We start from the raw sequence: 12,320 nt of genomic DNA, 5'->3' as shown, positions 1-12,320 counted from the left end.
ATTTGAGTTTGCTTCAAACAACCTTGCTAGCCTAGCTTTGTATTGAGAGGAATTCTTCTCGTGCATCCAAATCCTTGAGCCAAAAACCATGCCATTTGTGTCCACCATACCTACCTACTACGTGGTATTTCTCTACCATTCCAAAGTACATTACTTGAGTGCTACCTTTAAAATTCTATTCTTTGCCTTTACAATATATAGCTCATGGGAAAATAGCCTTAAAAACTATTATGGTGAAGAATATGTACTTATGTATCTTATTTCTTAATAAGTTGCTTGTTGAGCGGTAACCATGCTTCTGGGGACGCCATCAACTTTTAAACCTTTGTTGAATATCATGTGAGTTGCTATGCATGTTCGTCTTGTCTGAAGTAAGGGCGATTTTCATGATCAAATGGTTTGAGTATGCATATTGTTAGAGAAGAACATTGGGCCGCTAACTAGAGCCATGAATCATGGTGGAAGTTTCAGTTTGGACAATTAATTCTCAATCTCTTATGAGAATTTTATCTGTTGTTGAATGCTTATGCATTAAAGAGGAGTCCATTATCTGTTGTCTATATTGTCCCGGTATGGATGTCTAAGTTGAGAATAATCAAAAGCGAGAAATCCAATGCGAGCTTTCTCCTTAGACCTTTGTACAGGCGGCATAGAGGTACCCCTTTGTGACACTTGGTTGAAACATATGTTATGCAATGATAATCCATGTTAATCCAAGCTAATTAGGACAAGGTGCGGGAACTATTGGTAATCTATGCATGAGGCTTGCAACTTATAGGATATCTTATACATAACGCATATGCTTTATTACTACCGTTGACAAAATTGCTTCTATGTTTTCAAAATGAAAAGCTCTAGCACAAAAATAGTAATCCATGCTTCCTCTGCGAAGGGCCTATCTTCTACTTTATTGTTGAGTCAGTTTACCTATTCTTTCTATCTTAGAAGCAAACACTTGTGTAAACTGTGTGCATTGATTCTTACATGTTTACCTATTGCACTTGTTATATTACTTTGTGTTGACAATTATCCATGAGATATACATGTTGAAGTTGAAAGCAACCGCTGAAACTTATATCTTCCTTTGTGTTGATTCAATGCCTTTACTTTGAACTTATTGCTTATGAGTAACTCTTATGCAAGTCTTATTGATGCTTGTCTTGAAAGTATTATTCATGAAAAGTCTTTGCTATATGATTCAGTTGTTTACTCATTTTCTTTACCATTGCTTTGAATCACTTCATTCATCGCATATGCTTTGCAATAGTATGATCAAGATTATGATAGCATGTCACTTCAGAAATTATCCTTATTATCGTTTACCTACTCGAGGGCGAGTAGGAACTAAGCTTGGGGATGCTTGATACGTCTCAAACGTATCTATAATTTCTTATGTTCCATGCTACTTTTATGATGATACTCACATGTTTTATACACATTATATGTCATATTTATGCATTTTCCGGAACTAACCTATTGACGAGATGCCGAAGTGCCGGTTCTCGTTTTACTGCTGTTTTTGGTTTCGAAATCCTAGTAAGGAAATATTCTCGGAATTGGACGAAATCAACGCCCAACATCTTATAATTCCACGAAGCTTCCAGAACACCAGAGAGGGGCCAGAGGAGAGCCACAGGCCCACCACACAAGGTGGCGGCGCGGCCCAGGGGGGGGGCGCCCCCCTGTTGTGTGGTTGCCCCGTAACCCTTCCGACTCCACCTCTTCGCTTATATAAAGCCCCCTGACCTAAATCTTCGATACGGAAAAGCCACGGTACGAGAAACCTTCCAGAGCCGCCGCCATCGCGAAGCCAAGATCTGGGGGACAGGAGTCTCTGTTCCGGCACGCCGTCGGGACGGGGAAGTGCCCCCGGAAGGCATCTCCATCAACACCACCGCCATCTTCATCACCTCAGCTGTCTCCCATGAGGAGGGAGTAGTTCTCCATCGAGGCTAAGGGCTGTACCGGTAGCTATGTGGTTCATCTCTCTCTCCTATGTACTTCAATACAATGATCTCATGAGCTGCCTTACATGATTGAAATCCATATGATGAGCTTGTAATCTAGATGTCGTTATGCTTCAAGTGGATTTTACTTATGTGATCTCCGGAGACTCCTTGTCTCACGTGTGTAAAGGTGACAGTGTGTGCACCGTGTGGGTCTCTTAGGCTATATTTCACAGAATACTTGTTCACTGAGTTATGATTTGAGTGGATGTCTCTATGAAATTGTGGTGTGTTAGTACCTCCTATGAATGCTCACAGTGACGGCGTGGGGTGTTTATTACTACTTGGGAATACATCTTTAAGGTTTGCCTACATGATGAATTAGTGTTCGTTATCTTGCCAGAGAGTAATTCAGAATAGCATAGTGAGGTGCTTATTTATATTCCTTTATGATTACAATGTGCTTTATATCACTATTAATCTATGTGCTACTCTAGTGATGTTATTAAAGTAGTCTATTCCTCCTCCATGATGTAATGGTGGCAGTGTGTGCATCATGTAGTACTTGGCGTAGTTTATGATTGTGATCTCTTGTAGATTATGAAGTTAACTATTACTATGATGGTATTGATGTGATCTATTCCTCCTTTCATAGCTTGATGGTGACAAGTGTGCATGCTATGTTAGTACTCGGTATAATTGCGTTGGTCTATCATGCACTCTAAGGTTACTTAAATATGAATATCGAATGTTGTGGAGCTTGTTAACTCCGGCATTGAGGTGCTCTTGTAGCCCTACACAATTAATGGTGTTCATCATCCAACAAGAGAGTGTAGAGTGGTTTTATTATGTGATCAATGTTGAGAGTGTCCACTAGTGAAAGTATGATACCTAGGCCTTGTTTCCAAATACTGCAATCATCACTTATTTACTGTTTTACTACATCTTTACTTCCTGCAATGTTACTACCATCAACTACACGCCAGCAAGCTATTTTCTGGCGCCGTTACTACTGCTCATATTCATTCATACCACTTGTATTTCACTATCTCTTCGTCGAACTAGTGCACCTATACATCTGACAAGTGTATTAGGTGTGTTGGGGACACAAGAGACTTCTTGTATCGTGATTGCAGGGTTGCTTGAGAGGGATATCTTTGTCCTATACCTCCCTGAGTTCGATAAACCTTGGGTGATTCACTTAAGAGAAACTTGCTGCTGTTGTACAAACCTCTGCTCTTGGAGGCCCAACACTATCTACAGGAATAGAAGCGTGCGTAGACATCACTTTCCCATGAGCTATATATTGCAAAGACACAGAATAGAATTTTAAAGGTAGCACTCAAGTAATGTACTTTGGAATGGCAGAGAAATACCATGTGGTAGGTAGGTATGGTGGACACAAATGGCATAGTTTTTGGCTCAAGGATTTGGATGCACGAGAAGAATTCCTCTCAATACAAGGCTAGGCTAGCAAGGCTGTTTGAAGCAAACTCAAGTATAAAAGGTGCAGCAAAGCTCACATATGAACATATTGTAAGTATTATAAGACTTTACATTGTCTCCTTGTTGTTCAAACACCTTAACCGAGAAAATATCTAGACTCTAGAGAAACCAATCATGCAAACCAAATTTTAACAAGCTCTATGTAGTTATTCATTAATGGGTGCAAAGTACATGATGCAAGAGCTTAAACATGATCTATATGAGCACAACAATTGCCAAGTATCAAATTATTCAAGACATTATACTAATTACCACATGCAGCATTTTATGTTTCTAACCATATAACAATGAATGAAGTAATCCAACCTTCGCAATGAACATTAAGAATAAAGCTAAGAACACATGTGTTCATACGAAACAGCGGAGCGTGTCTCTCTCCCAAACAAAGAATGTTAGGATCCGATTTTATTCAAACAAAAACAAAAACAAAACAAAAACAAACAGACGCTCCAAGTAAAGCACATAAGATGTGATGGAATAAAAATATAGTTTCACTAGAGGTGACCTGATAAGTTGTCGATGAAGAAGGGATGCCTTGGGCATCCCCAAGCTTAGACGCTTGGGTATTCTTAAAATATGCAGGGATGAACCACGGGGGCATTCTCAAGCTTAAACTTTTCACTCTTCTTGATCATATTGTATCATCCTCCTCTCTTGACCATTGAAAACTTCCTCCACACCAAACTCAAAACAATCTCATTAGAGGGTTAGTGCATAATTGAAAATTCATATATTCAGAGGTGACATAATCATTCTTAACACTTCTAGACATTGCACAAAGCTACTGAAAGTTAATGGAACAAAGAAATCCATCAAACATAGCAAAACAGGCAATGCGAAATAAAAGGCAGAATCTGTCAAAACAGAACAGTCCGTAAAGACGATTTTTTTAGAGGCACTGGACTTGCTCAGATGAAAATTCCCAAATTGAATGAAAGTTGCGTACATATCTGAGGATCACACACGTAAATTGGCAGATTTTTCTGAATTTTCTATAGACAGGGCGGCTCAATTTCGTGACAGCAAGAAATCTGTTCCTGCGCAGTAACCAAATCTAGTGTTGACTTTACTATCAAAGACTTTACTTGGCACAACAATGCAATAAAATAAAGATAAGGAGAGGTTGCTACAGTAGTAAAAACTTCCAAGACTCAAATATAAAGCAAAAGTGCAGAAGTAAAATAATGGGTTGTCTCCCATAAGCGCTTTTCTTTAACGCCTTTCAGCTAGGCGCAGAAAGTGTGAATCAAGTATTGTCAAGAGACGAAGCATCAACATCATAATTTGTTCTAATAATAGAATCATAAGGTAACTTCATTCTCTTTCTAGGGAAGTGTTCCATACCTTTCTTGAGGGGAAATTGATATTTAATATTACCTTCCTTCATATCAATGGTAGCACCAACAGTTCGAAGAAAAGGTCTTCCCAATATAATGGGACAAGATGCATTGCATTCAATATCCAAGACAACAAAATCAACGGGGACAAGGTTATTGTTAACCATAATGCGAACATTATCAATCCTCCCCAAAGGTTTCTTTATAGCATTATCAGCGAGATTAACATCCAAATAACAATTTTTCAATGGTGGCAAGTCGAGCATATCATAGATTTTCTTAGGCATAACAGAAATACTTGCACCAAGATCACATAAAGCATTACAATCAAAATCATTGACCCTCATCTTAATGATAGGCTCCCAACCATCTTCCAACTTCCTAGGAATAGAGGTTTCAAGTTTTAGTTTCTCTTCTCTAGCTTTTATGAGAGCATTTGTAATATGTTTTGTAAAGGCCAAATTAATAGCACTAGCATTGGAACTTTTAGCAAGTTTTTGTAAGAACTTTATAACTTTAGAGATGTGACAATCATAAAAAGCTAAACCATTATGATCTACAGCAATGGAATCATTGTCCCCAACATTTTGAAAAATTTCAGCAGTTTTATCACAAACAGTTTCAGCAGTTTTAGCAGTTTCAGGCAATTTTGCACGCTTTGCACTAGGAGTAGTAACATTGCCAACACCAATTATATTACCATTGATAGTAGGGGGTGTAGCAATATGTGAAGCATTATCATTACTAGTGGTGGTAATAGTCCAAACTTTAGCTACATTATTCTCTTTAGCTAGTTTTTCGTTTTCTTCTCTTTCCCACCTAGCATGCAATTCAGCCATCAATCTAATATTTTCATTAATTCGAACTTGGATGGCATTTGCTGTAGTAACAATTTTATTATCATTATCCTTATTAGGCATAACTTTCAACTTTAAAAGATCAACATCAGAGGCAAGTCTATTAACCTTAGAAGCAAGAATATCAATTTTATCAAGCTTTTCTTCAACAGATTTGTTAAAAGCTGTTTGTGTACTAATAAATTCTTTAAGCATGGCTTCAAGACCAGGGGGTACATTCCTATTATTGTTGTAAGAATTCCCATAAGAATTACCATAACCATTACCATTAGCAGAAGGATATGGCCTATAGTTATTACTAGAATTATTCCTATAAGCATTGTTGTTAAAATTATTACTTTTAATGAAATTCACATCAACATGTTCTTCTTGGGCAACCAATGAAGCTAAAGGAACATTATTAGGATCAACATTAGATCTACCATTCACAAGCATAGACATAATAGCATCAATCTTATCACTCAAGGAGGAGGTTTCTTCAACAGAATTTACCTTCTTACCTTGTGGAGCTCTTTCGTGTGCCATTCAGAGTAATTTATCATCATATCATCAAGAAGCTTTGTTGCCGCCCCCAAAGTGATGGACATAAAGGTACCTCCAGCAGCTGAATCCAATAGGTTCCGCGAAGAAAAATTCGAGTCCTGCATAAAAGGTTTGGATGATCATCCAAGTAGTTAGTCCATGGGTAGGGCAATTCTTCACCAAAGATTTCATTCTCTCCCATGCTTGAGCAACATGTTCATTATCCAATTGCTTAAAATTCATTATGCTACTTCTCAAAGATATAATTTTAGCAGGAGGATAATATCTACCAATAAAAGCATCCTTACATTTATTCCATGAATCAATACTATTCTTAGGCAAAGATAGCAACCAATCTTTAGCTCTTCCTCTTAAGGAGAAAGGAAACAATTTCAATTTTATAATGTCACCATCTACATCCTTATACTTTTGCATTTCACATAGTTCAAAAAAATTATTAAGATGGGCAGCAACATCATCAGGACTAACACCAGGAAATTGTTCTCTCATAACAAGATTCAGTAAAGCAGGTTTAATTTCAAAGAATTCTGCTATCGTAGCAGGTGGAGCAATAGGTGTGCATAAGAAATCATTATTATTTGTGCTAATGAAGTCACACAACTTAGTATTCTCAACAGTACCCATTTTAGCAGTAGTAAATAAAGCAAACTAAATAAAGTAAATGCAAGTAACTAATTTTTTTTTGTGTTTTCAATATGGAGAACAAGACAGTAAATAAAGTAAAACTAGCAACTTTTTTTTTTGTGTTTTTGATATAAGAGCAAACAAAGCAGTAAATAAAGTAAAGTAAAGCAAGACAAAAACAAAGTAAAGAGATTGGATGTGGGAGACTCCCCTTGCAGCGTGTCTTGATCTCCCCGGCAACGGCGCCAGAAAAAGAGCTTGATAGCGTGCAAGACACACGTCCGTTGGGAACCCCAAGAGGAAGGTGTGATGCGTACAGCAGCAAGTTTTCCCTCAGTAAGAAACCAAGGTTATCGAACCAGTAGGAGTCAAGGAGCACGTGAAGGTTGTCGGTGGCGGAGTGTAGTGCGGCGCAACACCAGGGATTCCGGCGCCAACGTGGAACCTGCACAACACAATCAAAGTACTTTGCCCCAACGTAACAGTGAGGTTGTCAATCTCACCGGCTTGCTGTAAACAAAGGATTAATTGTATAGTGTGGAAGATGATGTTTGTTTGCGAAGAACAGTAAAGAACAAGTATTGCAGTAGCTTGTATTTCAAATGTATAGAATGGACCGGGGTCCACAGTTCACTAGTGGTGTCTCTCCCATAAGATAAATAGCATGTTGGGTGAACAAATTACAGTTGGGCAATTGACAAATAAAGAAGGCATAACAATGCACATACATATATCATGATGAGTACTATGAGATTTAATCAGGGCATTACGACAAAGTACATAGACCGCTATCCAAGCATGCATCTATGCCTAAAAAGTCCACCTTCGAGGTTATCATCCGAACCCCTTCCAGTATTAAGTTGCAAACAACGGACAATTGCATTAAGTATGGTGCGTAATGTAATCAACACAAATATCCTTAGACAAAGCATAGATGTTTTATCCCTAGTGGCAACAAGCACATCCACAACCTTAGAACTTTCGTCATCTGTCCCGCATTCAATGGAGGCATGAACCCACTATCGAGCATAAATACCCCCTCTTGGAGTCACAAGTATCAACTTGGCCAGAGCATCTACTAGCAACGGAGAGCATGCAAGAACATAAACAACATATATGATAGATTGATAATCAACTTGACATAGTATTCAATATTCACCGGATCCCAACAAACACAACATGTAGCATTACAGATAGATGATCTTGATCATGATAGGCAGCTCACAAGATCTAACATGATAGCACAATGAGGAGAAGACAACCATCTAGCTACTGCTATGGACCCATAGTCCAGGGGTGGACTACTCACACATCGATCCGGAGGCGATCATGGCGATGAAGAGACCTCCGGAAGATGATTCCCCTCTCCGGCAGGGTGCCGGACTTGATCTCCTGAATCCCCCGAGATGGGATTGGCGGCGGCGTCTCAGTAAGGTTTTCCGTATCGTGGCTCTCGGTACTGGGGTATTCGCGACGAAGGCTTTAAGTAGGCGGAAGGGCGGAGTCGGAGGCGTCACGAGGGGCCCACACGCTAGGGCCGCGCAGCCAGGACCTGGGCCGCGCCGCCCTAGTGTGTCGCCACCTCGTGGCCCCACTTCGTATCTCCCTCGGTCTTCTGGAAGCTTCGTGGAAAAATAAGACCCTGGGCGTTGATTTCGTCCAATTCCGAGAATATTTCCTTTGTAGGATTTCTGAAACCAAAAACAGCAGAAAACGAGCAATCGGCTCTTCGGCATCTCGTCAATAGGTTAGTGCCGGAAAATGCATAATAATGACATATAATGTGTATAAAACATGTGAGTATCATCATAAAAGTAGCATGGAACATAAGAAATTATAGATACGTTTGAGACGTATCAATTATTTAGGCGGGGCTGGAACCGGCGATTAAATGCCGCGTGGATGCTACGCGTCCGCGGCGAGCTGACCGGCGGCAGCCTTTACTGCGCGCGGAAGACGATGCGTGTGCCGCTGACCGGCCGGGTCCACCTCTGCGGCGAAGCCGAAGCCAAAGCGCGGGAGAGATTTCTTGGTGTTTCGCGCGCTTTCGCTTCGTCCAGACTCCCCGAGCGCACCCCGGTACGCCGGGGTTGGCGTGGGCTCGCCGGATGGATGAAGACCCAAATCCGGGGAAAAATGAGGAACCGGGGGCGCGACTGGGCCATTTTTCGCCGTCCGGATGGAAAAATAGCCAGCCAGGGGCCTATTCGGGGAGACGAGTGGAGATGCTAGATGTGGTTTCATTCATTGTATCATTTATTACATTCTAGACTCATATTGCCTTGAAATGTGTGATGTTATGGTAACATAGCTACTACCTCCGTTTCAAGAAATAAGGCGCACGCGTATTCCAAGACGAACTTTGACCATAAAAATTAAATAACAAAATCTTGATTATATTATATGTATATAGTATCGTTGGATTCGTATTGAAAAGCACTTTTTAATGACACTAATTTCATACAAACAATGTTTATCTATTTGAAGTAATTCTTGGTCAAACAAAAAACTCGTAAAACGAGGACGCCTTATTCCTTGAAATGGAGGTAGTAGTTACCACCATTTTTTTTAATTATTGTCCTGCCATGTCACCAAAATACCTTGGGATGTGTGATGTTACCACTTATGTTACCCCCACTATGAGCAGTCTTAGAGCATCTCCAGCCATGCCCCCGGGAAGGCCCACCGGGCCTCTTTTTTTCATCCGAACGAACGAAAATGGCCCAGTCACACCCCCAGCTTCTCGTTTTCGTCCGAATTTAGGCCTAAATCCATCCGGACTCCCCAGACCATCCTCGGTTTCCCGGGGTGCTGCCGGGGACTCCGAATGAAGCAAATTCCACGCTCTGGCCCGCGTGTCAGTGAAGATTCCGCGCTCTGGCCCGCGCAAATTCCCCGGGACGGCTGGAAAATCGTTGCTCCCCATGCCAAAAATAGGTCCAATCCGAACCAATTTCCATCCGGATTGTGGCCCGGGGGCCTCCAACGGCTAGAGATGCTCTTACAATAGTAGAGAAGACGTAGAGAAGAACAGTTTTCTTTTAGCAGTCCACGTTGGTATAATGCATTATCTTATTATTATCTCTAGAAATTAATCAGAATCAATTAGTTTTAGTAGGAAATTAGGTTGATAAGACAATACACATGTATAATGGAGAAATTAGTTTTCTCTTATTTTTTAAGGAATCATCCCTTAACTAAGGGAAGACAATCTTCTGTTTCTCCATTCTCTCTCCTCCACCTGAGCAAACATCCAACGATAGTAGGGAAGGCTGACATCACCATATTGTATATTGTATATGCTCTAATAGATTTCAAGAGTAAAGGGCATCTCCAACGGGGGCGATGGAAAGCGCCCATTTGCGAGGGCGCAGTTGAAAAATGCGCCTCTACCCAGGTGACATAGACATCCCCTATGGGCCTGCCGAAGATAGTACCCGGGGTTTACTGAAGGCCCACGACCCGAAGTTTATGAAGCCCGGAAGCCCAATTAAGAGATAGTTTGGAAAGATAGAGTTGTATTAGGAATAGACTTGTAACTATTAAGGGACGAACTCAAAGAGTCTCCCGGTCTTTGTAACTTGTACATCACGAAACCTTCGGCTCCGCCTCCTATATAAGGGGGAGTCGAAGGAGAAAGAAGGGATCGATTTCATTGTCAACATAACCCTAGTTTTCTAGCAGTCGAGTACTTTTCCGGCTGAACCCTCGAGATCTACTTGCCCTCTACTTCCTACGAAAACCCTAGTCTACAATCTGTTGGAATTGACAAGTCGATACCTTGTCACCAGGTCCAGCGACCCGACGCATAGTGACCGGGCCATTCACGGAAATGAAAAACGCGGCGCATATTTGCGCCTCGGATGCGTCTCGGCGGACGTTGCGCGATCGCGCTGCATGACCGCTCGCTTTTCCTACTGGCCCGTCTGACAGCAACCTAGAGGCATGTTTCGAGCGCATCGCTTCCGCGGCCATCGCTTCGGTGGTCTTCGCTTCCGCGTCTTCGCCGCAGCCTGTGCCATCATATGGCGTTGCTTCCTCTTCTACATGCCTGGCGGGCGGCGGCTGGACTTCTATGTCGCCATCAATGACATCGTGTCCCGCGCGCGCCCAGCCTTTAAAAGGAGACCGGTATCGTCCCTGACATCACCCACACCACCGACACTTCCGCTCCCACCCGCAGCACCGTGCGCTGCTTCATCGCCATGGGGAAGAAGAAGCAGAACTCCGAGGCGTCCGGCAGCGGCATCAAGAAGGAGGCTAGCGGGAAGGGAACTACGAACGTGGCAGGAACGTAACTCCGTGAAGTTCTGATCAACCTGTGAAGACTAGCGGGTATAGTTTTCAGAATAAAATAATCCTTTTGAAGAAATGTTTGCGAAACATGCATTGATCTGAGATCTTCTGATCAATTGTCGTAGCTAGTGCATTAAACAACTTTTCTTTTGAGCTTGCTGAGTATCCCTGTACTCACTTTCTTTCTAAATCCTTGCTAGACTGTGAAACCGAAGAGGAGGCCTGCACTGAAGCACCAGAAGGCGATTATGACTTGGTCTAGAGGAGCCAGGCTTGTCCGGAGATATCGAAGGCGTAGACTATGGAATAGTCTACGAAACCGATGAAGTGGAGGCAGAGGAGTAGAGTTATGTCGTAGTGTTAGTAGAGCCGAACAACGTAGTGGCTCATCTAAATAAGTTGTTGAGCTCTCATCATGTCTACCTTAGTGGTTTGAGTTGTAATATTAACTTAAATAAGTTAAGTCCTTCAGGTGTTTTCATCAGACTTGTGAGAATACTGAGTGGTTGTGAACTTGGTTTGTAATAATAATATGAAGTTTTTATGATCTGCAATGTTTCTGTTGTACCACTCTGAGTCTGAGAGATGTGATATTTGTGAAGAATCCCCTTCATGAGTATCATATCAACGACTTCTATACTACAAAATGCAGTGGTATGCTGGGTCACCGCAAAACCAGACATTGTTTTAATACGGATGGCTTGGGATAAAGCCTTAAGCAAGATTTCATTACCTCCCGTAGAGAGGAGTTTTTCCTTCCACCCGTTTATCCTTTGAATAATTTTTTAATAAAGTGCTTGAAACAGTTGCTTCAGTTGCTCAATATTTATTAGAAGGAGCTTCATTGTCAATATGCAATGGTTAAAACTTCTTTTGTAGTGTGTTCTTGTATTACATATATATGACTCGTGTGACTCTAATGTTAGCTATATGTCTCTAGCCAATTAGCGATCGACAAAGATTATTATTCGCGTTAGTTTTGTGCATGCTCGTATTGATTACGTTTACACATAGATATTCCTATCTTTTTGAACGTAACATAAAAGAATACACGTAGATGAGAAATAATAGTGTCTTATTGATACTTTTTTTTTTTGAGAAACACAGTACAAACGCAGACGCTCACATACACGCGCATACACTCACCCCTATGAACGCACACACGCACACCCCTACCCCTATGAGCACCTCCTGAAGACTGAGTTAGCGGA

This window comes from Lolium rigidum, chromosome 5 (assembly GCF_022539505.1).
Source record: "Lolium rigidum isolate FL_2022 chromosome 5, APGP_CSIRO_Lrig_0.1, whole genome shotgun sequence".
NCBI lineage: Eukaryota > Viridiplantae > Streptophyta > Magnoliopsida > Poales > Poaceae > Lolium > Lolium rigidum.
This window is presented reverse-complemented; position numbering follows the sequence as displayed.